Source organism: Lutra lutra, chromosome 4 (assembly GCF_902655055.1).
Source record: "Lutra lutra chromosome 4, mLutLut1.2, whole genome shotgun sequence".
In the NCBI taxonomy this organism is placed as follows: domain Eukaryota; kingdom Metazoa; phylum Chordata; class Mammalia; order Carnivora; family Mustelidae; genus Lutra; species Lutra lutra.
This window is the reverse complement of record NC_062281.1, coordinates 1,498,897-1,525,609: the sequence shown is the minus strand read 5'-3', so window position 1 is coordinate 1,525,609 and position 26,713 is coordinate 1,498,897. Positions and strand designations below refer to the sequence as shown.

Sequence of the window (26,713 nt, the reverse complement as noted above, 5' to 3'; positions counted from 1 at the left end):
ACGCTCCCCTGCCAGGGCTGCAGTGACCATGAGGTGAATACGTGTGCTGCCCGCAACAGAGGATCCCTCCGGCGGAGCCTCTTCCATTCCAGGCCCGCCCTCCCTCCCGCGATCCCACAGAGCAGGGCCGCAAACAAGGAAGCGACTTTGGAGCCGCGGGGGAAGCCAGAGCCGCTGCCTGAGCGCCTGCTGTAGCAGAGAGATGGGCCCCTTCCAGACGCCAACCTTGCTGTGTCCTGCCCGGGGCATGGGGGGGTGGGAATTCTCCAACAGAATGCCCACGGGAAGCAGTCGAGGCTCAGAGGGGTGAAGGGCTGGGCGCGATGGAAGGGCCAGGCCCGCTTGTGCCTGTGCCCGCAGGGTCCGGGAGCCGCTCTCTTCTCCCTGGCTCCACGACCCCTTCAGCCGTGCCTGGCGGGAGCGGGAGAAGCCCACGCCCCCCGCAGCGGCCCTTCTCCGAGGCCACTGGAGCCAGAAGGGTGCAAATCCCTTCCCTCCTTCAGGGAATCTGGGCAGGACCAGATGCCCGAGGGTCCCCTCGGCGCAGGCAGGGCGGGCCAGACCGGGGTGGGGGCAGCCCCTCCTCCTCACTGCCTTGCCTGGTTCTCCCTGGGTAGGGTGGGGGTGGGGTGGGGACGGAGGGCGAGCAGAGCGACCCCACCACCCAGCTTGGCCTCCCGGCCCCTTTCTACTCGCGGGTGTCACCTGGCCCCAGGCAGCGTGGGACACACTGCTCACTCCTGCCAGCTAGGAGACCCCAGCCGGCTCTCAGCTGTTCAAAGTCTCTTCCTCCCAGGTCAGGGCTGGCCCCTGTCCTGAGGGTCACTGCCAGAGGGCAGCCGGCACTGCACACAGGGGGCTTCATTAAAGGGAGCATGTGTCTGAGCCTGGCTGACATGGCCCCAAGCCTTCTTCTAGAGGCTCCTCTGAGGTCGGTCACCCTGCGGCCAGCCAGAGGAGTTCACCTCCGCCCAGCTGTCAGAGGAGGATCATTGGCCCAGATGTCCCCGGCAGCTCCTTGGAGGCCATTCTTCCAGGAAACACGACTCCCGACCCGCGTATCTGGTCCCCCGGCTGGGTGCTTCAGCCACAACCCAGAGCCTGGCAGTGCCGGGAGGACCCAAGCAGCCTGAGCGGAACAGGTAGGGGGACTGAGAGCCCAGCTCGAAGCTCTAGGCCGGACGAGAGCCGTGCAGACAAGGAGTGAGGCTTTTGAAATGGCAACAGGCAGGACCGAGGGACCACAAGCTGTCCGCTCTTCATGGGAACAGAGTTGAGTACAGAGGCGATGAGAGACTAGACAGGGAGGCGGGCGCGGGGCGGGTCCGAAGACCCTGGAGCTAGTGTGGGGCGACAGGGGCTCTAAGGCCCTCCGATGGTGCTCCTTGCTGGACAGGGCGCTGGCGGGACTGAGCGCGCAGCCGGGACGTGCAACCAAGAGTCATCCCCCTGACCCTTTGTGCAAGGTGCTGGCCGCACAGTGTCCCGGGGCAGGGAGCAGGGCTCTTGGGAGAAAACGGGGGTGGCCTGGGGTCAGGCAGGGAGGGGCTGGTGGCGCGGCTGTCCCCACAGCATGGTGACGTGACTAGTGGATGGCCCGGAAGGTGAGGAGCGGGAGGGTGGAGGGTGTCAGGATGAACTGGTACGTCATCTTTATATCCTCCTGCGTGAGGGTCTCCACCAGGAAGTGGTTCAGCACCTAGGACAGAGGCGCGGCTTCCACCTGCACAACTGCTCAGCCCCAGGGTCCTGGCCTAGCCTCCCCCCTCGTCCTCCTTCCTGGGCCCTACTCCGTGGGCTGCGTGCCGTGCCGGGGAAGCCAGTGGTTCCCAGCCAGGCCGCCCAGCACGCCCAGCCCCCACCCCACCCACTCCCCCACGGGCCGGGCCCTGCCAGTGGCATGTCATTGCGGCCGGGGCGGCCCAGGCCTGCTCACGTGGTGCAGCAGCAGCAGCATCTCTGTCTCTGCCAGGCGCCGCCCCAGGCACTGGCGCAGGCCGAAGCCGAAGGCCAGGCTGGGGGACCTGGTGCCAGAGCTCCTGCTGTCCAGCCAGCGCCGGGGATGATAGCGCTCCGGCCTCGGGAACACAGAGGGGTTTCGACCCAGGGAGTAGAGCAGCACCTTGACCACGGTCTGCGGAGAGGTGGGGATGGGCAGCGTCAGCGCCGCGCTGCGGGCAAAGGTCAGCCGGGCCTGGCATCGGCTGCAGGGGCTGTGGGGCCCCACTCACCCCTGCCGGGATGTGGTAGTTCTGCAGCACCACGTCCGAGCCCACCTGCCGGTCCAGTGAGATGCCCACGGGGTACAGCCTGTGCACAGGGGCGTCCAACGGGGACCTCAGCTGTCACCCGGACCCTCGCTTCCCTTCTGCGGCCTTCCTAGCCCAGGAGGCACCGGCGAGGAGAGCTCCCCGCCATGCCCACAAGTGGCTTCGGGCACCCGGAAGCCCAGACCATGAGGGGCGGGCTCCCTGCACCTCCGGAGCCCAGGCAAAGCTCTCCGGGCCTGGGCGGTCCGGCCGAGGAGGGCACAGCCGAGGGGGCGCCCAGGGCACTGAAGCGGGATCCCAGGGGAAGAAGCGCCCCTATCCCTCAGGAAGAAGAAGAGGAGCTACGGGGCACGCATCTGGGGCAAAGCCGCTCGTCAGCCCCAGGATCTGTCTGCAGATCCGCTGAGCACGGCTCTCCAGACACTGGGGCCAGGGCCGCCGGGGCGGCCAGGGTCTGCCACACCCACCTCAAGGTCTCCTTGAGGGCCGCCCGCAGCAGGGGCAGCTCTGTGGTTGCCCTCTGGGGATTCTCAGTGATCCTGGCCTCGGCCACCAGGCTCTCCTGGCGTAGGGCCTGCTGCACGTCAGGGTTCCGCGCCAGCTCGAAGAGAGTCATCAGCAAGGGGTAGGCCGTCTGCGGGAGCCACGGGTGCGGGGCTCAGACCTTGGCACAGGCCACGCACCTCCGACCCCAGGGGGTCTCCCCAGGAAGACGCCCTTCCCCCGGGGGTGGACTTGCGTGCCCAGGGAAGCACCGACCCTGGGGATCTGAGACCTCAAGATCTAACACTCGCCTCATCTGCTTCCATTGAATCGCTCAGGGAAGGTGTCCCCACGTTTGGTGAAGACCCAGGCCACCTCCTCCCGTCCCCCCTGCTCCTCACCCTCCTCGGGGGTCCATCTACTCAAGTGTGTATAGGTGGGGGGGTGGGGGGTGTAGCCCTTCATCCCCAGACCCATTGGCACCCATTGCGTGATGTCCCCTGGGCTCCCATAGGCAGGTCAACCCAGACCCCGGGGTCCCAACAGGAACGGGCCACCCTGGACCCTAACTGGCCGAACCGCAGCCTCTGCTCAAGGGCTTTCTCCAGCCAGGGCTCTGTGCCTCTGCTCAGAAGCCTGCGGGCCCGGCCCAGAGCGGGACCTCAGGGATGCTGGCAGATGAAGGTTGGCTGTAGGGCAGGAGGCTCACTGCACTCCACACCCTGGGACCTGCCTGCACCTCCCTACACCCCCAGGCCCTGGGCTGGGCTGCCAGCAGCTCTCTCTTCCACAAGCTGGAGCCTCGTGCTGCCCTCTGTGTCTTCAGCCCATCACCTCCAAAGCCTCTGTAATGAGAGCCAAACGGACTGTGACCCTGGCAGGGGCTCCTTGTGCGGGCATCCCTGGTTGTGCAGCTGCCCCTCAGCCCCCTCTCCTTCCCAGGGCCCAGACGTCTGCAGGGGTCTGCGCTGCTGCATGTCCCTGGGCCTCACCCATTCCGCACTGGGCCCGGAGCACGCTTCCCTCCAGAGCATCTGCAAACCCTTCTCTTGGAAGGTCAGCTCCTGAGTCCTCTCCCCCCCCCCAACCTCCTCAGATCAGAGGCTTCCAGCGGCTCCAAACAGGGGCTGTAGGAGCCATGTGGCATGGGGGGACACTGCCTGCAGTCACGAGGCTCCGTGTGCTAGGGCAGGGCGGCTGCTGGCCTGACCGTGTCCACGCTCCCGGCGGTGAGTTCGATGGAGGTTGGCCCTGACTGCCTCCAGGGTCATGTCCGCGGTGCATCAGCAGCTCCCCCACGATGCCGCTGTAGTGCTGTGGGCGGCCGAGGGCCAACTCCTGGTAGATTTTCTGGATGGCGTTGTTGGCTGTGCGGCAGGGAGAACAGGGGCCTGGGCCTGGTGCTGAGCAGCCCCTGTCCTCATCCCTCTACCTGGCAGCCCACCACAGCCCCGAGACTCCCTGTTCCTGTGCCAGATGCTCAGGACCGGCCCAGACCAGCCTCCCTGCCAAGTCTCTTGGGCCCTGAAGACGCCATGAGCCTGTGATGGGGCCTCAGCACCCCCCACCCCGATTTCGGTGAGTGATATTGGGGGCCCTGGGGTCCTTGCTACCCAGCACTGCCCCATCTCTGGGCCTCACCATACTGGAAGATGTAGTCCCAGGACTCGAAGTGCTCCTTCCACACCTTGGCGCTCGTCCAGCGTGACAGGTCCCTGGGCATGAACATGAGCTGCGCGGTGGACTTCAGCATGGCCTCCAGGGCGCGGATAAAGTGCAGGCTGGCAGGACTCGGGCTGTGGCCAAGGAGGCCCAGCCGCTCTCCAAAAGGGCTAAATTGCTGGCTGCGGAGAGGGCGCGGCGATGAGCCTCGGGCGGCCGGTGGCCTCAGGGGCCTCCTGCGGCACAGCCACGCAGGCCCGCTCCGGTTCCTGGCCCGCCCCTGCCCCCCAGAGCCCGGCACCTCCCTACCTTCTACGGTGTAGTTGAGGATGCTCGGCTGGATGTCCAGCGTCAGGCTGCCCCCGGGCACTTCTGCAGCACTCTCGACTTCAGGGCCTTTGAGAAATCCCTCGCCACCCCCGTCCACCATGGGATGTACTTCTGCACCGCCTGTGGCGACAGCACGTCTGGGTTGAGCTTCAGCCGGTTCACGCGCCATTCGGGGCCCATTTCTGGAGAGCAGAGAGAGGAGCTTCAGGGAAGCCAGAGTCAGCAGCTCGGGGCCAGCCCCGGACACACCTTCTCCGTCTCCAAGGGGACGGGTGGGGCAGGGAGCTGCCTGCTGGTCCTGAGGGGCAGATGCCTGCCTGTCGGCCTCAGCCGCAGCCCTTTCTCTGAGGGAGGCCTTGTGTGCTGTGCCCAGCGTGCTCCCGTCTAAAGAGGGGCTGACCCAGAACTTCTCCGTGGCCATGCCACGTGGGTTCCTGGCGTTCACTTGTGCACACCTGCCGGCCCCTTGCTGGGCCCGTCAGCACCCGTCGGGGCCACACCTAGTCCTGTCCCGGCCTGTCTCCTGGTCCTCCAGGGCAGGAGCCAAACCACGGGTCATGTCATGTGCTCAAAACAGAGCCCAGAACTGTACTTCTTCCTTTCCCATTTGCATGCCTTTGTTTCTTTTCTTGTCTGATTGCTGTGGCTACACCTTGAGTGGGTAAAGAAGAAGTAATAAAATGTTCTTCCCACCTGTCGATGCCATGATACTATATAGAGGGAAAACCCTAAGGTGCCCAGCAATAAAACCAATACAAAAACAAAAAGAACTGATAACTAAATTCAGTTAGGTCGCGAGGACACAGAATTAATACACAGAAACCTGTTGGATTTCTGTACACCAATAATGAAATAGCAGAAAAGGATACGAAGAAAACAATCCCATCTATGGTTGCACCCAAAATAACAAAATATCTAGGAATACACTTAACCAAGGAGGTACGAGCCCCGTACTCAGAAAAGTGTGAGGACACAGGTGAAAGAAATGGAAGACAACAGAAAGAAATGGAAAGCTATCCCATGCTCATGGTTAGGAAGAACCAGTCTTGTTAAAATGTCTGTGCAGTTCAGTGCAATCCTTATCACAAGAGCAATATTTTTCACGGGACTAGAACAACGAATGCTAAATTTTGTATGGGGCCCCAAAAGACCTTGACTAGCCAAGGCAACCTTGAGAAAGAAGAAGGAAGCCGGAAGTACCAGAACCCCAGATTTCCACCCATACGACAAAGCCCTAGTGATCAATTCTGTGTGGTGCTGGCACAGAAGCAGGCACACCAATCGATGAAAGAGGATACAAAGCCCAGAAGCAAACCCATGATTGTACGGTCAATTGTATGGCCAACCTCTGACGAAGGAGGCAAGAGCACCCAATGGGGAAAGACCGCCTCTTCAACAAATGGCGCTGGGAAACCTGGACAGCCCCGTGCAGAAGAATGAAACCAGACCACTTCCTTACGCCACACACAAAAATAAACTTGAAATGGATGAGAGACCCAAGTGTGAGACCTGAAGCCACAAAACTCCTAGAAGACAACGCAGGCAGTAATGACTCTGCCATGGGCCATAGAAACATTTTTCTAGATGTGTCTCGGGAGACAAGGGAAAGAAAAGCAAATTAAGCTATCCGCACTTGGCCAAAATTTGGAAAGGTTTTGCACAGCGAAGAAACCATCAACAGAAGGAAAAGGGGGAAGCTGCTGAGTGGCAGAAGATACTTGCCAATGGTACGTATGATAACCTTAATATCTAAAGCATACAAAGAACTCAAGCAGTAGCACACGGAGCAGACAAACGATCCCATTAAAAATGGCAGAAGACCAGAAGAGACCTTCTTCCAAGGAAGACCTAGCGATGGCCACAGACACGTGAACAGGCGCTCAGCATCACCCATCATCAAGGAGGTCCACATCAAACTGTAACGACACATCACCTCACAGTGGTCAGAATGGCTAAGATCAAAATCACCAGAAACAACGGGCGTTGGCGAGGATGTGGAGAAAGGGGAACCCTTGTGCACTGTTGTGGGAATGCAGACTGGTGCAGCCACTCTGGAGAAAAGTGTGGAGGTCCCTCAAGAAGCTAAAACGAGTTCCACTACTGGTTATTTACCCAAAGACAATGAAACCACAAAGGCGACAAGATACCTGCACCCTGTGTTTATTGCAGCACTGTTTACGACGGCCAAGATACAGATACAGATAGATACTTGTATACATGATGGGATACTACTCAGTCGCTAAAAAGAATGGGATCTTGGCCATTTGCAAGCACATGGATGGACGTAGAGGGTATTATGCTAAGTGAGAAATGTCAGTCAGAGTAAGACAGATTATCGTAAGATTTCGCTCATATATGGAATTGAACGAAGCAAATGAACAAACACAGAGAGAGAGCTCAAACCAAAACCGGAGTCTTAAATACAGACAACAAACTGGTGGTTGCGGAGCGGGGGAGTTTGGGGGGATGGGGGACGGGGATCAAGAGTGCGCGTGTCGTGATGAGCACTGAGCAGCACACGGAAGTGTTGAATTTTACACTGTACACCGGGTCCTAATGGAGAGTTCATGTGAAGTACACTTCCGTGAGCAAGAAGTGGGAGCAGCAAGAGGAGGAGAAAAGGAGTGGAAAGGAGAAGGAGGAGACGGAGAAAGAGAAGAAGAGAAAGGATAAGAAGAGGAAGAGGGAAGAAGAAGAAGAGAGGGAAGGAGGAGGAGGAGGGGGAGGAATGAGGAGGGGGACGAAGGAAAAAAGCAGAAGAGGCAGCAGCAGCAGCAGAAGGGGAAGGGAGGAGGAGGAGTTGGAGGGCGGAGGAGGATGGTGAAGGAGAAGGGGATGAGAAGAAAGAGGGAGGAGAAAAAGAAGAAGAGGAGGAGGAGGATGGGGGGGAGGAGGAGAAGTGGGGGAGGGGGAGGGGGAGGAGGGAGGGGAGGCGGCGGAGGAGGGAGGGGAGGCGGGGGGGAGGAGAGAAGCATTCTACCCCACAGGGGATGCAGGATTCGGTTAGACCAGTTTTCTCCAAGAGCACCAGGGCCCAGAGCCAGTGAGGGCTCCGCGGATGCCCTCCGCGCATGGCGGGGAGGGACCTGCATTCTCAGCCACACTCAAGCAGAAAACACCTTCTTGGCTTCGGCTGGCTGCCTGCAGGTCGTGAGAATGATCGCGTGCACACTTGAACACCAGCACACAACACATATGCCAGAAAGATGCGCATAACACAGCGGGGACACCTGCACATGCGCTCGCTGACAAAGGACAACACGCGTGAGCACACCCACAAGTCCCAGACGCACAACTGCCACAGCACACCTGGAGCGCTCAAACCCACGCGCACACACGGAGACACACTCGCACGTATGCAGCACACACAGAACCACCACGCGGCGCTCGCACGCAAGGACTCAAACCACACGCACGTGCAGACATGCGTGCAAGGGCATGAACACAGACGGACGCCAGCCGGCGCGGGAGAAACACACACGGGATACACGCTCGTGACAGCACCTACCGCGGAGCACACAGGAGCGCCGCCACACACACAGCACACACCTATTCCGAGGGCTGCGGACAGGTCCACCCAGGAAGACACACACACACACACACACACGGGCACCACGCGCAGGCTCACGCTCACACGGGCACCCGCTTAGAGTTCGCTTCTGAACAAGGGTGCCTTTCCTATTGCCTTCCCTCTCCCCACCCCAGCCTCTCCATCCCGAGCTACCTGTGCTCACCTCTAAGTCCCACACGGGACCTGGTGCAGAGGGCTGCAGTCCGGGGGGCCCTCAGGCTGACATGGACGCCTGGCCAGTGACCCCTCCCCCAGGCCCGGGCCGTCCCAACCTATAGGAAGGGAGAAGCCCACCCTGCTGGGACAACCCGCGGAGGCGGGCGCAGAGTGGGTGCTCCCTAGTGGCAGTGGTCATCCTTCCTCCTCTCTGGCGCCGGGGTCCCACTGCCCCTCCCCACCCCTGCGCACACAGGGCCCACCTGCTCAGGTCCTCCCTGGCCAGGGGCGCTTGTGGGCTTCCAGACCTGGCTGGACCCTGCACTGGGAGGCGCGCCCCCCGAGCCCCCCTCCCCCGCCCCGGCCCCGTCCCCCGCCCTCCCCCGCCACCGCCACCCCGCCTGGCTCTCACAGCAAGAACACGCCACATTTGTGCCCACGATGCTGTCGGTAGGCCAGCCAGGGATCCAGGAGCGGCCGCCAGGGCTGAGGGCTCTCGGCCCGCTGCAGGCTCTCCACATCCTCGGGCAGCATCACGTGCACCATGTGTGTCCCTCCCACGTCATACTGCGGGACAAAGCTCAGAGCCCTACCAGGGGGGCCTGTCCTCCCCTGGGCCTCGCTCCGCGGCACCAAGCCGCCTGTCTCTGGCGGGCCTCTCCCTTGTGCAAGACTGTGGACGCCGGTTCAGAGCAGGCGCTCCCTCCCGCTGTCTAAGCCAGGAAGCCTCTCGGGCTCTGCTGTCTGCACTCCGCCCTCTCAGCGGCCGGCCGGGGACTGCTCCGTCCTCACTGAGAGCCGCTGCCTCCATGGTCAAAGGCCCAGAGCAGCCACCGCTCGGCTCCCACCCTGCCTTCTTTTTTTTTTTTTAAGATTTTATTCATTTATCTGACAGAGAGAGATCACAAGTAGGCAGAGAGGCAGGCGGAGAGAGAGGAGGAAGCAGGCTCCCCGCGGAGCAGAGAGCCCGATGCGGGGCTCGATCCCAGGACCCTGAGATCATGACCCGAGCCGAAGACAGGGGCTTAACCCGCTGAGCCACCCAGGCTCCCCCCCCACCCTGCCTTCCTAAGGGCGCAGACGGAGCCCAGGCCACAGGCGCCCGGCGGGGATGTGGCCCCGCAGGTGCGAGGCGCCCGGCCAGGACTCGGCCGTCAGTAGGGACAGCCGGTTAGGGTGCTCTCGGCCAGGCGGGCAGGAAGGGCTTTACCTGAAGATGGGCCCCAGCTCCTGGAAGGTCCGGTGCATCTCCAGGTGGAAGTTCTCGGAGCCCTGCTCCTTCCAGATCCGCAGCAGCCGCAGCCACTGGTTGCCGGGACAACCGGGGCACGGCTTCGAAGGGCAGCACCGCCTTGGGGGCCTCAGCGGCTCTGGTGCCCAGTGTGCGTGCACAGCTCAGGGACAGCCGGCGCCCTGCCAGCCACCGTCGTGCCTTTGTCCCCAGTGCCATTCTGATGCTCCCTCCGCCCCTGGGCAGCGCAACCCTTTTATCTCGCCGGGAGGCCTGGACCGGCCGACCTGATCACGTCATGGGAGAAGCTGTCCCTGGACCAGGCCAGGAAACCCAAGGCAGGGGTCAGGGCCGGAGGCCTCCGGCGGGAGGAAGAGGAAAGAGATGGATGGGTGCCTTGTCTCCCACTTACGCAAGACCTGCGGCGGGGTGGCTGTTGAGAGCCTGTGCAGGGTCTGGCCTGGGGCTCGGTGGGGTCGGCGGGTCGGCGATGGGGGGGGCAGGGGCCCTTCCGTCCTCCCAGTGGGGGAAGGGAGCGAGAGGGATGGCTCCCTTATCTTATTGAGAGAGGAGAGCCGCCCGGGATGGGAGCTGGGAGGAGGGGGAGGGCATTAATCCCATTAACGCACAGGCCTTTCTGTCTGCTCTTCTCCAGGCTTCAGGCTAGGTGCAGGGGACCGGGACTCAAACCATGAGCCCTGAGCTGGCAAGATTCACCGAGTCCCCGCCAGCGAGGGCTGTCAGTGCTGGGGGTCAGTCAGAGGAATCCAGAGACACACCTGGGGATGGCACTGATGTGGCGGAGGCCCCGTGAGAGGCACGCTCGCCTCGGCCCAAGCGTGGCCGGCCCGCCCGGGCCTGCGCTCAGTGCCCACGCCCTCCTTTCTCCTCCTTCGGAAGCGCGCTCTCCTGGGTGCAGACTCCGAGCTCAGGCCAGGGGCCACAGGGTTGAGTCTGTGGCGGGGGTGCTGTGGGCGTGGGCTGTCACCCTCTACAGGGTGGATCCACGGTTTGGGGTCCCAGGGCATCTATCCCCCCGATTCCTGGCAGCATTCCCATCGCCGTCATTGTTTCCCATGCCCAGACAAGGGGACAGAAGCCCCTCGCTCCTGCCTCCTCCCAAGGTCCCCCTCCTGCTGAATCCGTTCCCTGCTCCTGCCCCTTCCGTGGGTTGGCGGCTTGGGGGAAGGTCTTCAGGTGGGGCGGCCGAGGAGTCAGGACGGCCAGGGCCCTTCCGTAAGCTGAGATGTGTGCGGTGCCTCAGCCCCGGAGGGGGCCCAAGCGGTCCTCGGGCAGAGAGGCAGGCTGGAGGCACATCGGCCCACGCCATGCCGGACACTCCTGTTGCCCGTCCCTGCCCGTGGGCCCTCCGCCTCCCGGCCCCTCCTGACCTCTGCTGCCGTTCTCAGGCCTGACAGGGCTATTGCAAGGGGCCGGCTTTCCGTGTCCCCACACAGCCTGCACGAGGACCTGGGGAGGCAGGTGGCCCGGAGCCAGCCTCTCCTGCGGAGGGGAGCGGTGCAGCCGGCTCCAGCAGGGAGGTGCCGGCGGCGGACGGTCCTGCACTTGCCCCGAACTCCGGTGCCGGCCAGCGCCCCAGCCCTGAGCCCGGGAGCAGGTTCCGGAAAACCCTTCTTGTGAAGCCTCCTCCTTGGTGCGCACCCAGGAGGGCTGTCAGCGCTGCTGCTGGGCTGCTGCTCCCCGTGGACCCACAGGCCTGGCAGGCCCTGGGGGCGGGGCAGGGTGGCTCCTCTGAGGCAGAGCTGGGGGGCGAGGGGCCAAGCGGCCTGAGAGGGAGATCCCCAGCCCTGGCACTGCCCGTTCCTGCTGACAGCGCACCAGTGTGGGAGGGAGAAGAACACGGTCGGAGGCGGGCCAGGGCAAGGCCAGTGCAAGGTGTCCCTGAATGAGGCGGGCGCCCCAAGGCCCAGTGTCCGGAAAAAGAACCATCTGTTGACGGGCACCCTGAGCCCCGGCCCGTCTCTGCAAAAGAGCTGAGGCGGGCACGTGGGCCGCTGGGAGCAAGTCCGGCAGGGTCCGCCCTCCTCCTGCCCTGGGGCTTGGGTCCCCAGCTTGTCCACACTTTATCCCCGGTCCTTCCTGGCCCCAACCGCAGGGACGGAGCTCGCCCCCAAGCGGCTTCTCTGACTCCCTCGCCTGGGCTGTGGGCAGCAAACCCAAGCCCGGCCCGGCCCCATCAGCTGCCTGTCAATGCCCGCCGCACAGGTCATGGGGAACACGGGGGCCCCTCCTCTGGAAGCAGGGAGCTCCGCACAGGACACGCCCTGGGCACCTGGGAGTCCCCGCCCCTCTATTTCATTGTTGTGCCCGAGTTTTCGCGTCCGAGAGACCACCCAGGAGCCAAGCACCGATGCAATCACACGAGGGTTTTATTTGTCAAGCTTAAGCTTGGGCCCAAGTACAGCCAACACAGCGGAGCAGGGACTCGGACCCGAGCTTAGTTAAGGCAGGGGTATCTATGGGTTCCTGCTACTAAAGCAGGGTGGGGATTCCTGGAACCAAAGCAGCGTGGGACTTACTAAAGCAAAGTAGGGGAACGTTCAGCCCTTGGGCACAGGGGTCGGACACGGCTGCCGGAGCTAGGCCGGCTGTACTTATGCTAAAGCTAAACCAGACGTGGGATGGCCTGGATTTCCTCGGCTTCCACACCACGATATTATGCTCCCAACATGGCATTGTGTGTGCACTGGTGCTCTAGGAGAACCCGGGGAGAAACGGGGAGCAAGTGCACCCCGATGTCCGGTCGGTGGGAAAGGGCTGTCAAGGCCGCACGTGCACACCACTGAAGGTGAAGCGATGGACACGGGCGGGGGCCGGTGCTGCCTCCCTCCCTTCCCCCTTCTTCCCATCCTTCCCTCCCGCGCTCAGCAGGGATCACCACGTGACCTGGTGCAAGAGAAGCGCCTCTTTGCCTTCCAAGCTGGTAGCTGGCTTCCCCCGGGGGTGGGCAGCGCTGCCACAGGGCCTGCAGGGAGAAGGACCCGCAGCGAGGGCAGGGCCAGGGAACCAGACGGCCCCGAGTGACGAGGAACGTGTCTCAGCTGCTCATCACAGCACCACACGCTCGGCATCAGGTTTTCAGCACGGCCAAAAAGCTAGACACTGAAGTCTAGCAGCACATATAGCTGCTTAAGGTCAGGTCCCCCATGAGGTCTGGGGGAGACGGAGACCCCACGACGGGCCTTATGTTGGGGGAAACAGGGAGGTGGTGCGCTGGGAATGGGAGGTGGATGAACTGCCCGCTCTTCTTCTAGCCTTGGGCTGGGTCTGGTGTTCCTTCCACTGCGAAGAGGGCCCCCGCGAGAAGGCAACGGACCTCGAGGGCCTGTAGGCCAATGTCAGTGGTCCGCGGGCACCAGTGCGGGGAGCCTGCTCTGGCCAGGAAGGACCCAGTCAGGCCCCACGCTGCTGCCGGGTCCCGGGGACGGTAGCTTTGCCCCCGCCACAGGCTGCGGATCAGCAGAGGGCAGGGCACCTGGTCAATGCTGTGAAGCTCTGGACGGGAGCCCCTCCTACCAGACAGACCGACAGACCAAGGAGCAGACAAACGGCCTCTAGCCATTCCCGAGCTCCCCTCCTCCCAGGCTGATCGCTGGCCAGCGGCAGACTGCCAATCCGAACGCCAGGCAGAGAGTGGCCCCCACAGTGGCCAGAAGCTCCTGCATCGAGTCTGGGCTCTCTGCGCGCCTCCTCCGGTGCTCGGGGAACATGAGGGGCTCCAAGTGCAGTGTGCTGGCCTTTCAGCTTGTCCTTCCATGCCGGACCAGCACCTGGGTCTGGCCTCGTGGGTGGCAGAGGTGACGTGGGGAGGACTCCGGCAGTGTTTCTCGAACGGACAAACAGCCCCAACGTGCAGACAGCAGTGGCCGCCCAGCGCCCTGTGCCTCCTCCCCACTAGGTTCTTTGGGGCCCTCGGGTGCTTTTTCCACACAACATGGGTGTCTCCAACCTCTGGACCTTTGCGCTTCCTGCTTCCCTGCCGGGATCGTCTCCTACCCTGTGACTCTGGGTTTCAGGCATCTCGTTCACCTTCTGCTTCCTGTCCCCACTCTGAGAACTGCAGAGCTCACTGCTTTGAACTTGGGTCTCCGTGAGGCCGGCTCCCGCAGTGGGAAAGGGTGTGTGTGTGTGTGCGTGCGTGCGTGCGTGTGTGTGCGTGTGCGTGCGCTGTGCGCGCACACACACCTCTTCCTCTCTCTGACCCTCTGCCACCCAGCTTGCTCACCAGTGTGAGGTGGGACAGCACGAGACAATGAGAGGGCTGTCAGCGAATCTTGCCATCCGGAGTGGACGTCACTCTCTCCAAGCCAGGCAGCTGGACCGACCTGATGCTTTCTGTGCTGGGTGCTTCTCTGGCGCGGCTCTCCCTTGCAGTGTTCTGACGTCGCCAGCTGCCTCTGTATTCCAGGTGGTCACTGGAGAAGACGCTGACAGCCCGAGGGCTGGTGAGGTGTGCTCATCACCACCCACGCCTGCCCGGGTGCCCCCATCCCACTACTGAGTGGGTAGCAAGAGGGACCCATGCTGGCTCACAGGCCCAGGGGCCCTCCCCTGGTCCACGGAAGACATGGGTGCACCTCCCACCCCAGCAGCACGGATGCAGCCTTTTCCTTTGGCCACCGTTGCCTGGGATGTATATTTCCATCCTGCGACTCTCAACCTCTCAGGAAATTGCGTCGGAGACAGTGGCTCCTGGAGTGCCGTGCAGAGGTGTCTGGTTGCCCATCTCAACTCGGCGTCTTTTCCTCCCAAATTCATTCTGTTGACATACGTGTGATAACTGATGTAGAATAATTATACTTCACGTTCTGTTTTCAGATTACCCATGTTTTCCGTTTGTGTCGTTTTTTCGTGGTTTTAAGACGCGCGGAGTAAGAACTTTACCTTCTTGACCATTTTGTAGTGCTCAGCTCAGTGGTATTAAGTCCAATCAGCTCGTTCTGTGTCCATCACTGCTACCCACCTGCAAGTCTCTTTTCATCCCATACAACGGAAACGTTTTGCTGAGGAAACCATCCATACCTCCCATCTCCCTTGCCCTGCCCTTCAGCCCCCTTGGCAAATCCTCCACGGTTCTTACTTTGAATCTTGCCTATGCTTCCCCTTCCCTTGACTTCTTTGGAGTTCTCCCTGCTTCTCTACACTGTGTCCTCCACTGGCCAAGCACTTGGGTCTCTTGCTGCATTTCCCATCTCTTTTCCTTTCTGTGAATTTCATTTAAGGAATGTGTTTAGCTTTGTGAAAAAGAGTAAAGGAAAACCTTATGGATGTGGACTCTGGGAGCTAGAAGGGGAGGCCAGAAGGGGTCCCTACCCCTCCATGTCTGTCACAGGAAACACCATGAGTTATGGGCCCCCGCAGGGAAAGATGGGGCTCCCACACGAAGTCACCACCCCCTGCAGCTCAGCCACCAGAAGCCAGCATCAGCCTGGAGCCCTGCTAGCCTCCGGTGGCCTTTCCTTCAAACCCACTCTCCCAACTTCCTTCTTCTTTACCCTAAAGTAACATTCCTGCCCTTTGTTTGTGGGGCTAGACTGTGGCTCAGCTGTTGCTTGCTCGTCCTGTCCTGCAGTTCTCTGAAACTCCCATTTTGCTGGCAAAATCCCTGCTGTGACGTTGACAGCTTACACCCCAGTTTCTTACTCACTCTTCACCTATGTGTAATGTGTAATATTTCACTTACCCCCAGTTTCTATGCTCTGCTCTTCCATTTCTCATTCCTAAGAGTTATCTGTAGATTTTTTTCTTTTAGGAAAATCCCCATGCCATTTTTTGACTGTATCTTCTTCTTTTGTCATGTTTTCTATGCTCTTCTTCTTCTTCTTCTAAGATTTTTATTTGTTTATTTGACAGACAGAGATCACAAGTAGGCAGAGAGGCAGGCAGAGAAAGAGGGGGAAGCAGGCTCCCCGCTGACCAGTGAACCCGAAGCGGGGCTCGATCCCAGGACCCCAGGACCATGACCCGAGCCAAAGGCAGAGGCTTTAAACCACTGAGCCACCCAGGCACCCCATATGCTCTTATTCTTCTATAAGCAAAGTTACTTGTGAGATGGTGGTCACCCCCATGGCTTCGTGCCAATCCAGCGGTCACCTGCCCCTCTAGTTTCACTCGGATTTCATTAAAGTGTTTATATTAGCCGCAGACCTATTCACAGAGACCTGACAGGCCAGAAAAGACTGGCATGATATATTTGAGCACTAAACAAGAAAAATATGCAGCCAACAATACTATTTCCAACTAGGCTACCATTGAAAATAGTAGGACAGGTAAAAAGCTTCCTGGACAAAGAGAAACTAAAAGAATTTGTGATCACCAAACCAGAGCTACAAGAAATATTGAAAGGGGTCTTCTAAGCAAGGAGAGTGTGTCAAAGTAACATAGACCAGAAGGGAACAAAGACAATACACAGTAACAGTCACCTTACAGGCTTTACGATGGCACTAAATTCCTCTCTCAATCATTATCCTGAATGCAAATGGACTAAATGCCCCATTCAAAAGACACAGCTTATCAAATTGGATTTAAAAAAAAAAAAAAAAACCAGACCAATTGATATGCTGTCTGCAAGAGACTCATCTTAGACCCAAGACACCTCCCGATTTAAAGCGAGGGGGTGGAAAACTATTTACCACACTAAAGGATGTAAACAAACAAACAAACAACCTGGGGTAGCAATCCTGTTATCTGACAAAGACTGTAATAAGAGATGGGGAAGGACACCATATCATACTAAAAAAAATCTATCCAACAAGATCTAACAACTGTAAATATATATGGCCCCAATGTGAGAGCAGCCAATTTTCTAAGCCAATTAATAACAAATCATGAAACACATCAAGAATAATGCAACCATAGTAGGGAATTTTAACAACCCCCTCAGTGAAAGGGACAGATCATTTAGACAGAAGCTCCACAAGGAAGTAAGGACTTTCAATGACACACTGGACCACATGGACATCACAGATATATTCAGAACATTCCATCCCAAAGCAACAGAATACACATTCTTCTCTAGTGCACATGGAAGAGTCTCCAGAATACATCACATCCTGGGCCACACATCAGGTCTCAACTGGTACCAAGAGACTGGGATCATTCCCTGCATATTTTCAGACCACACTGCTTTGAACATTGAACTCAATCGCAAGAGGAAAGTTGAAAGACCTCAAATAAATGGAGGTTAAAGAACATCCTACGAAAGAATGAATGGTCAACCAGGAGATTATAGAAGATTTTTTAAAAATTCATGAAGACAAATGAAAATGAAAACATAACTGTTTAAACCTTTGGGATGCAGCGAAATCTATCCTAAGAGGAAAGTACACAGCACTACAAAGCCTTTCTCAAGAAACAAGGAGGTCTCAAGTACACAACCTACCCTCACACCTAAAGGAGCTGGAGAAAGAACAGCAAATAAAGCCTAAACCCAGCAAGAGAAGAGAAATAATAAAGATCACAGCCTCAATCAATTAAATAGAAACCAAAAGAACAGCAGAACAGATCAATGAAACTAGAGGCTGGTTCTTTGAAACGATTATTAAGATTGATAAACACCTGGCCCGCTTTGTCAAAAAGAAAAGAGAAAGGACCCAAATTAATAAAAACATGAATGAAAGTGGAGAGATCACAACCAACACCAAAGAAATACAATCAGTTAGAAGAATGTATTGTGAGCAACCATATGTCAACAATCGGGAAGAAAGGGATGCGCTCCTAGAGATGTAAAACTACCAAAACTGAACCGTTGAAGAAGTAGAAAACCTGAACAGGACACATAACCGGCAAGAAAAATGAAGCAGTCATCAAAAATCTCCTAACAGACAGGAGCCCAGGGCCAGATGGCTTCTAGGGGAATTCTACCAAACTTTGAAAGAAGAATTAATACCTATTCTTCCAAAAGACAGAAACGGAAGGAAAACTTCCAAAAACACTTTATGAGGCCAGCATTACCTTGATCCCGAATCCAGACAAACACCCCATCAAAAAGGGGAGTTACAGGCCAATATCCCAAATAAACATGAATGTGAAAATTCTCACCAAAATTCTAGCCAATAGGATCCAACACTACCTTAAAAGGATTATTCACCATGATTTATTTTCTGGGCTGCAAGGTTGCTTCAACATCCGGAAATCAATCAACTAATGCAATACGCTACATATTAATAAAAGAAAGAACAAGAACCATATGATACTCTCAATAGATGCAGAAAAACAATTAACAACGTACAGCATCCTTTTAAAATTTTTTTAAATTCATTTTTAAAATTTCTATTTAAAAATTTTATTTATTTTTAAAATTTCTTTTCGGTGTTCCAGAATTCATTGTTTATGCACCACACCCATGCAATACGTGCCCTCCTTAATTCCCACCGCCAGGCTCACCTAACCTCCCACCCTCCACCCCTCCCAAACCCTCAGATTGTTTTTCAGAGTCCACAGTCTCTCTTGATTAAAACTCTTCACAGTGCAGAGATAGAGGGTGCATACCTCAAAATCATAAAAGCCACCTATGGAAAAACCCACACTGAATATCATTCTCAGTGGGGAAGAATGGAGAGCTTTAGCCCTAAGGTCAGGAACACAGCAGGGATGTCCACTGTCAGCACTGCTACTCAGCATAGTACTAGATGTCCCAGCCTCAGCAATCAGACAACAACAACAACAACAAATTTTTTAAAAAGGCATTTGAATCAGCAAAGAAGAAGTCAAACTCTCACTCTTTGCAGAGGACATGATACCCTATGTGAAAACCTAAAGGACTCCACTCCAAAACTACTAGAACCCATGCAAGAATTCAGTAAAGTGGCAGGATATACAATCAATGCACAGAAATCAGTTGCATTTCTATACACCAACAAGACAAAAGAAAGAGACATCAAAGAGTCAATCCCATTTACCATTGCACCCCAAACCATACAATACCTAGGAATAAATCTAACCAAAGAGGCAAAGAATCTGCACTCAGGAAACTAGAGAATACTCACGAAAGAAATTGAAGAAGACGCAAAGAAATGGAAAAACGTTCCGTGCTCATGTATTGGAAGAACGAATATTGTGAAAATGTCTATGCTACCTAGAGCAAAGGACAAATTCAGTACAATCACTATCAAAATACCATCAACGTTTTTCAAAGAAATGGAACAAGTAATCCTAAAATTTGTCTGGAACCAGAAAATAGCCAGAGGAATGTTGAAAAAGAAAACCAAAGCTGGTGGTACCACGATTCTGGACAATCAACTCTATTTCAAAGCTGTCATCATCAAGACAGTATGGCACTGGCACAAAAACAGACACATCGATCAATGAAGCAGAGTAGAGAGCCCAGAAATAGACCCTCAACTCAATGGTCAATTAATCTTGACAAAGAATGAAGGAAAGTCCAATGGAAAAGAGTCTCTTCAACAAATGGTGCTGGGAAAATTGGACGGCCACATGCAGAAGAATGAAACAGGACCGTTTCCTTACACCACACACAAAATTAGACTCCAAATGGATGAAAGACCTCAATGTGAGACAGGACTCCATCCAAATCCTTGAGGAGAACACACGCAGCCACCTCTTGACCTCAGTTGCGGCAACTTCTTCCTAGACACGTCGCCAAAGGCAAGGGAAGCAAGGGCAAAAATGAACTGTTGGGACTTCATCAAGATAGAGTGCTTTTGCACAGCAAAGGAAACAGTCGACAAAACCAAATGACAACTGACACAATGGGAGAAGTTATTTGCCAATGACATATCAGATAAAGGGCTAGTATTTGAAATCTAGAAAGAACTTATCAAACTCAACACCCAAAGAACAAATAATCCAATCGAGAACTGGGCAGAAGACATGAACAGACATTTCTGCAAAGAAGACATCAAAATGGCCAGCAGATACACGAAAAAGTGCTCTACATCACTCGGCATCGGGGACATACAAATCAAAGCCACAATGAGATACCACCTCACACCAGTCAGAATGACTAAAATTAACCAGTCAGGAAAGGACAGGCGTTGGCAAGGATGCGGAGAAAGGGGATCCCGCCTACGCTGTTGGTGGGAGTGCAAGCTGGTGCAGCCACTCTGGAAAACAGTATGGAGGGTCCTCAAAAACTTGAAAATAGAGCCACCCGACGACCCTGCAATTGCACAACTGGGCATTTACCACAAAGATACAAATTTGCAGTGATCCAGAGAGTCACATGTACCCCAATGTATAGCAGCAATGTCCACAATAGCCAAACTATGGAAAGAGCTATCAACAGATGGATGGATAAAGAACATGTGGTATACGCATACAATGGAATATTATGCCTCCATCAGACAAGGAAATCCTGCCATTGCAACAATGTGGATGGAACTAGAGGGCAGTCAGAGAAAGAGAATTTTCATATAATCTCACTGGCATGTGGGATTTGAGAAACAGGGCGGAGAGTCATAGGGGAAGAGAGGAAAAAATGAAGCAAGACAAAAACCAGAGAGGGAGACACACCATAAGAGACTCTCTTGATCTCAGGAAATAAACACAGGGTTGCTGGAGTGGAGGGGGGTGGGAGGGATGGGGTGGCTGGATGATGGACACCGGGGAGGGTATGTGCTATGGTGAGTGCTGTGAATTGTGTTAGACTGATGAATCACAGACCTGTACCCCTGAGTTGAATACAACATTATATGTTAACCTAAAAATATTACTTTGTATTCTGTATCTATTATTTGCAGTGTTTGACACCCCTGGTGGTCTCTTTCTACTTATTCCTTGTATCTTGTTTCCTTGTGTCTTTGTCTTCTTTTTTTTTTTTAACTTAATTTTATTTTTCCAGTGTTTCAAGATTCACTGTTTATGCACCACACCCAGTGCTCCATGCAATCCGTGCCCTCCTTAATTCCCACCACCAGGCTCACCGATCCCCCACCTCCCTCCCCTCCAAAACCCTCAGTTTGTTTCTCAGAGTCCACAGTCGCTCATGCTTCATCTTCCCCTCTGATTTCCCCCAATTCATTTCTCCTTTCCTTCTCCTGATGTCCTCCACGTTATTCCTTATGCTCCACAAGTAAGTGAAACCACATGGCAATTGACTTTCTCTGCTTGACTTATTTCACTCAGCATCATCTCCTCCAGTCCCGTCCATGTTGATACAAAAGTTGGGTATTCGTCCTTCCTGTTGGCTGTGTAATATTCCATTGTGTATATGGACCACATCTTCTTTATCCCTTCATCTGTTGAAGGGCATCTTGGCTCTTTCCACAGTTTGGCAGTTGTGGCCACTGCTGCTATGAACGTTGGGGTACAGACGGTCCTTCTTTTCACTACATCTGTATCCTGGGGGCAAATACCCAGTAGCGCAATTGCCGGGTCATAGGGTAGCTCTATCTTTAATTTTTTGAGGAATCTCCACAGTGTTCTCCAAAGTGGCTGCACCAACTTGCATTCCCACCAACAGTGTAAGAGGGCTCCCCTTTCTCCACATCCTCTCCGACACGTGTTTCCTGTCCTGTTAATTTTGGCCATTCTAACTGGCTTCAGGTGGTACCTCAATGTGGTTTTGACTTGAAATTCTGTGATGGCTAAAGATGATGAATATGTTTTCATGTGTCTGTAAGCCATTTCTAGGTCTCCTTTCGAGAAGTGCCTGTTCATGTCCTCCGTCCATTTTTGACTTGATTATCTGTTCTGTGTGTGTTGAGTTTGAGGAGCTCTTTATAGATCTTAGCTATCAGCCCTTTGTCTGTAGGGCGAATTTGCGAATATCTTCTCCCATTCCGTGGGTTGTCTCTTTGTTTTATTGACTGTTTCCTTTGCTGTGTGTTAGGTCCATTATTAAACGAAACGAGACTGAGACAAAGTGAAAGTTATTCAAAGCTTTGTTTTATGATAAGTATTAGAAATCAGATTGATTGGCCAGGGGAACGAGACTGAAACAAACTTAAAGTTATGCAAGGCTCTATTCCATGCCAAGCATTAGAAGTCAGACTGACCGGCCAGGGCCGTCTCTGGGGAGAGCAACCGCCCCCAGCTTTCAGGCTCAAGAATCGACTGACTGACCGGTCAGGGCCGCCTCCGAAGAGGGCGACCCCTCCCCATCTTACAGGCTACCTTATGTTGGGTGAAACTGCAACCCATATCTTGGTATCTCAACCCACTGGGTTTGTGTGTCTCTTGCTGATTGGCTAGTTCCATCTGGTCTGGCGACGTGTTATTCAAGATTACCCCACACCAGGAACCGTTACAAACAGCACTTTCTGGGAAGGCTTAGTCAGTTAACACATTCAGTGTGAATAATAAGATCGTCGCCCTTCCCAAGATGGAGTCATTTAGGTTTGGGCAAGACCTTCTCACTGTTACAAACAGTACTTCACACTGATCAGATGTTTCCGTCTGGCCTGACTCGTGCTTGTATTCTGGGCTCTATTATCAGGAACTAGCCGACTACATTTTACTGGTTTCCCGGACTTGTTTCTAAGTAAGTTTCTCTGGGGGACTGGAGGGAGGGAGTCAGTTTAAGTTTACTGCACAAACAACAAAGTGGCTATTTACCCAAGATGGAGTCGCTCTGGCTAAATAGGTCCTTACACTGTGCAGAAGGTTTTTACCTTGATGAAGTCCTAAAAATTCATTTTCACTTTTGTTTCCTTTGCCTTTGGAGACATGTCTTGAAAGAAGTTGCTGTGGTCGATGTCAAAGAGGTCACTGCCTATGTTCTCCTCTAGGATTTTGATGGATTCCTGCCTCACGTTGAGGTCTCCCATCCATTTCGAGTTTATCATTGTGTGTGGTGTAAGAGAATGGTTGCGTTTCATTCTATACGTAGCAATGCAACTTTCCAGGCACCACTTGTTCTTTTTTAAAAGATTTTATTTATTTATTTGACAGACAGAGATCACAAGCTGGCAGAGAGACAGGCAGAGAGAGAGGAAGAGAAGCAGGCTCCCTGCCGAGCCGAGAGCCCAATGTGGGTCTTGATGCCAGGACCCTGGGATCATGACCCGAGCCAAAGGCAGAGGCTTTAACCCACTGAGCCACCCAGGCGCCCCATCCCAGCACCATTTATTGAAGAGACTGCCTTTTTCCCACTGGGTATTTTTTCCTCCTTTGTCAAAGATTATTTGACCACAGAGTTGCGGGTCCATATCTGGACTCTCTATTCTGTTCCATTGGTCTATGTGTCTGTTTTTGTGCCAGTGCCACGCTGTCTTGGGGATCACAGTTTTGTAGTAAAGTTTGAAATCAGGCAACGTGATTCCCCCAGCTTGGTTTTTCTTTTCCAACATTTCCCTAGCGACTCAGAGTTGTTTCTGGCTCCATACAAATTCTAGGATTGTTTGTTCCAGCGCTTTGAAAAATGCCGGTGGAATTTTGATCAGGATGGCATTCAAAGTATAGATTGCTCTGGGCAGTATAGACATTTTCACCATGTTTATTCTTCTGATCCATGAGCATGGAATGCTTTTCCATCTTTTTGTGTCCTTTCAATTTCTTTCATGAGTGTTCTATAGTTCCTCGGGTACAGATCCTTTACCTCTTTGGTTAGGTTGACTCCAAGGTATCTTATAATTCTTGGTATTAGAGTAAATGGAATTGATTCTCTAATTTTCCTTTCTATGGCTTCATTGTTAGTGTATAAGAAAGGAATTGATTTCTGTGCATTGATTTTGTATCCTGCCCCATTACTGAATGGCTGTATGAGCTCTAGAAGTTTGGGGGTGGAGGCTTTTGGGTTTTCCATAGAAAGTATCAGTGTCAACTGTGAAGAGAGAGCGTTTGAGTTCTTCTTTGCCAATTTGAGTACCTTTTATTTCTCTTTGTTGTCTGACTGCTGTTGCTAGGACTTCTAGTGCTATGTTGAGCAACAATGGTGAGAGTGGGTATCCTTGTCATGTTCCTGATCTCAAAGGGAGGGCTGTCAGTTTTGTCCCACTGAGAAGGATAGTTGGTAAATTTTAGTATTTTAGCAGATATTCAGGAGATAATACTGGAAAGGTCATATGAATTCTGAGTTTTGGTATTTGTTTTACGTTTCGGGTAGGTAACGTTTGTTAAATGATTGAAATTTCCTACTACTCTGGAATTTTTAGAAATCATGTTATGTGAATGTAGACAATCATAGGGTTCTTACCCGATATCCTCAGATGAGAGTACGCGACACCCTGTGTAACATGGAACCGTCCTCCCCTTGCTGGAGGAAGCCGAACTTTCTCATACCCTACCCGTTACCTTAATCTGCTCAGGCTTCATTAGCTACCATATCTCTCTCGTTCACAGTTACGTTGGCCCCCGGCCTTCTTGGGCTACTGATGCCTTGTGGTCGTACCCATTCTGTACAAAGGAGGAGGCAGTGGAAGGTTTCTAAGTGCTTGGAACAGAATGACGTTTCAGACAGATGGACAGGTCGTTCAAAGACGCAGAGGCTGCAGAGAGCCTGCATGTTCAGGAACGTGCCAGCAGCTGCACGTGTGTCAATCAGGGGACGGGTCCCTGGCAGCCTCCGATGGGCAAGATTTGAAGCCTCGACTCCCGAGCTCCTCCCATGGGCCCTCGTGTGACCCACCAAGTCCAGACATCAGAGAAGAGGGACGGGCAGCTCATGGAGCTTCAGAGAGTTTTCTTCCCCTTGGAAGATGGCTTCCTAGACTCAAAGTGACCCTCAGACTCTCGTTTTTCTAGGTCTGAAAGCCAACACAGAGGCGCTGAGGCTCCCGGGCGTGCGTGTTCTAGCAGGGGGGGATCGGCCACCTGGCAGCTGCCGCCTCGCCCGAACCCACACCGCCCACTCCCCAGGCCGCCCACTCCCCAGGCCGTGCTCCCAGGAGCAGCGGCACTCAGCAAGGGGAGGCTACCCGGCCCTGCTGCCGGCTGCTGGACCCACATTCCCGACGATGGACGAAGGCACGTGGGCACACCTGTGAGCCCACACACCTGTGCTGGGTGCTGGGCAAAGTCCAAGTTCACTGCCCAGAATTTCTCCTGTTCCATCTGCCAGAGTCTGGGTGGAGGAGCCCAGAGAGAGCAGCTGTGGTCTGCTCTGCCATCGGAGCAGGGCTGTCCCTGGATGCTGTCCCCCACCCCATGCTCAGTCCTTCACTCCTGGGGGTCCCACGCCCAGCTCCTCCTGTCTTCCCGCTGGCCCGGGGTCCTCCCAAGGCCAGAAGCATCTGAGCACTACTCTCCCTGGGTACCACTAGGGCTCCCCTCCACCAGGACCGAAGCCCTCAAAGGCCAAGAGGAGGAAAGCGCGGCAGCAACGAAGAGTTACAAGGCCTGTGTTCAAAGAGAACCCTTGTAAATAAGATCACTGTCACGGGGCTGGACTTGCTCCGAAGGCAAGCTACGGGCCAGGCCCACTGGACGTGGTCCCCACCCAGCTCCCCTCACGCCCCTCGAAAGTCAGACCGTGAGTTAGTCGGCGGAAAGCAAGTTTGATGCAACGGGTTCCAGGCATCGGGAGCAAGTGCGCTTCCTCCGTGCCACGCTCCAGAAGGCAGGGCCCGACGCATGCTCCGTGGCTCCGGGCAGCCTGAGGTCCTTGAGCCCACAGGACGGGGTCGGGAAGAGCACCAGCCAAACACGGCTGCTCCCTGCGACGCTTGTGCTCCCGGCTCGTCTGTACACTGGGTCGGGGAGGTGCGTCTCCTCTCCATTGCATAACATCCCACGACAGCTCCCTGCGTACAGAAAGGTGTAGGCTTTAAGAGGACAAAGGTCTTGGCTATCCGATCCAACGAGTCACCCACCGGCTCCAACGAGTCGCTCAATGCTTTGAGCAAAACATAGGCTCCTAGGCCTCAGCATGTCACTAACAGGAGCCCAGGCCTTGGTAACCACGGGACTCACTCGGGAGCTGGGACTCTTGCTTATCCGGGCCACGGCCCAGGGCTCAGCTCTGGACTGTCAGTGAGCCACCAGCCAGGGCCCCAGGCTGTCGCCAAGCACCTCTCAGGGGCAGCATGGCTCCGCGCTGGTGGCCGGGCATCTTCTGGCTTCCCCTCGTCTTCAGTTCCTCGTGCCATTCACTCTTCCCTAGGAGCCTGTGAAGTCTGCCATGGGTCGAGCGCGGGTCCTCAGCCTCCACTCTGCACCCCACACGTTTCCGGTTCCTGGGCAGGACCGCCGGAAGTGGCTGCCACGCTGCGTCTGAGTTCCCGAGTCCTGACCTCACTCTGCTCCCTGGTGCTGGGCCTCCAGACTCCTCTTCGGTGGGGAGCATCGTGTGGCCAGAAGTTCTTGGGTGATTTGCCCGCAACAGAACGATGGTCGGCAAACATTTCAAGCATACGCCTTCGTTCCCGAACATATGGTGCGCTCACACCCCTGATTATGTAGCTCTCTTGTAGAAGCTACTCCCCGCGGGACAGGTGAAATTATTACAGCTTCATTTTTCACTTAACATTGAATACGATTCGAATGACTCAGTCAGTGGAGCGTCCGACTCTTGGTTTCAGCTCAGGGTGATCTTCGGGTCCTACGACCAGCCTGGCATTGGGCTCCACGCTCAGTGGGGAGTCGGCTTGGGACTCTTTCTCCCTCTGCCCCTCCCCTGCAGGGACCCCTCTTTCTCTCTCTCTCTTTCTCTCTCCAGGGTAGATACACACATTTGTGTAAAAACAGAAACAAATACACCTCGACCACTTTCTTCCTGCACCCCACTATTTCCCCTGGTCTAACGTGGTCTGCCATATGGCGGCACTAGCCGTCCAAAAGGTGGTCTCCTCTGCCACCATTTTTCAGTTGTGACGTCTCAGGACCTTGCTCTCCAATTTTTTTTAAATCTCATTTTTATGTTAGTTATTCACTGTTGAGAAAAACTAGACAGACCCCTGTCCGGTAAATATTTACTGACCTACCATTAACTAGGCACTGAGATCCCGAGGACAGCGAGGAGGAGGGGTGGCTCCCTTACTAAGCATACCCTGCCTGCACTGAGGGGCCCCTCGGGCATCTGGGCCTGCCCAGATTCCTTGAAGGAGGGAAGGGATTTGCACCCTCCGGGGCCCCATAGGCCATGGAGAAGGG

The 26,713-nt window shown here is 55.2% G+C and overlaps 1 pseudogene; it reads right to left on the bottom strand.

Annotated features, from left to right (window-relative positions):
• Positions 1-642: 642 nt before the first annotated feature.
• Positions 643-9,922, bottom strand: LOC125099306 (cytochrome P450 11B1, mitochondrial-like; annotated as a pseudogene).
• Positions 9,923-26,713: the final 16,791 nt, after the last annotated feature.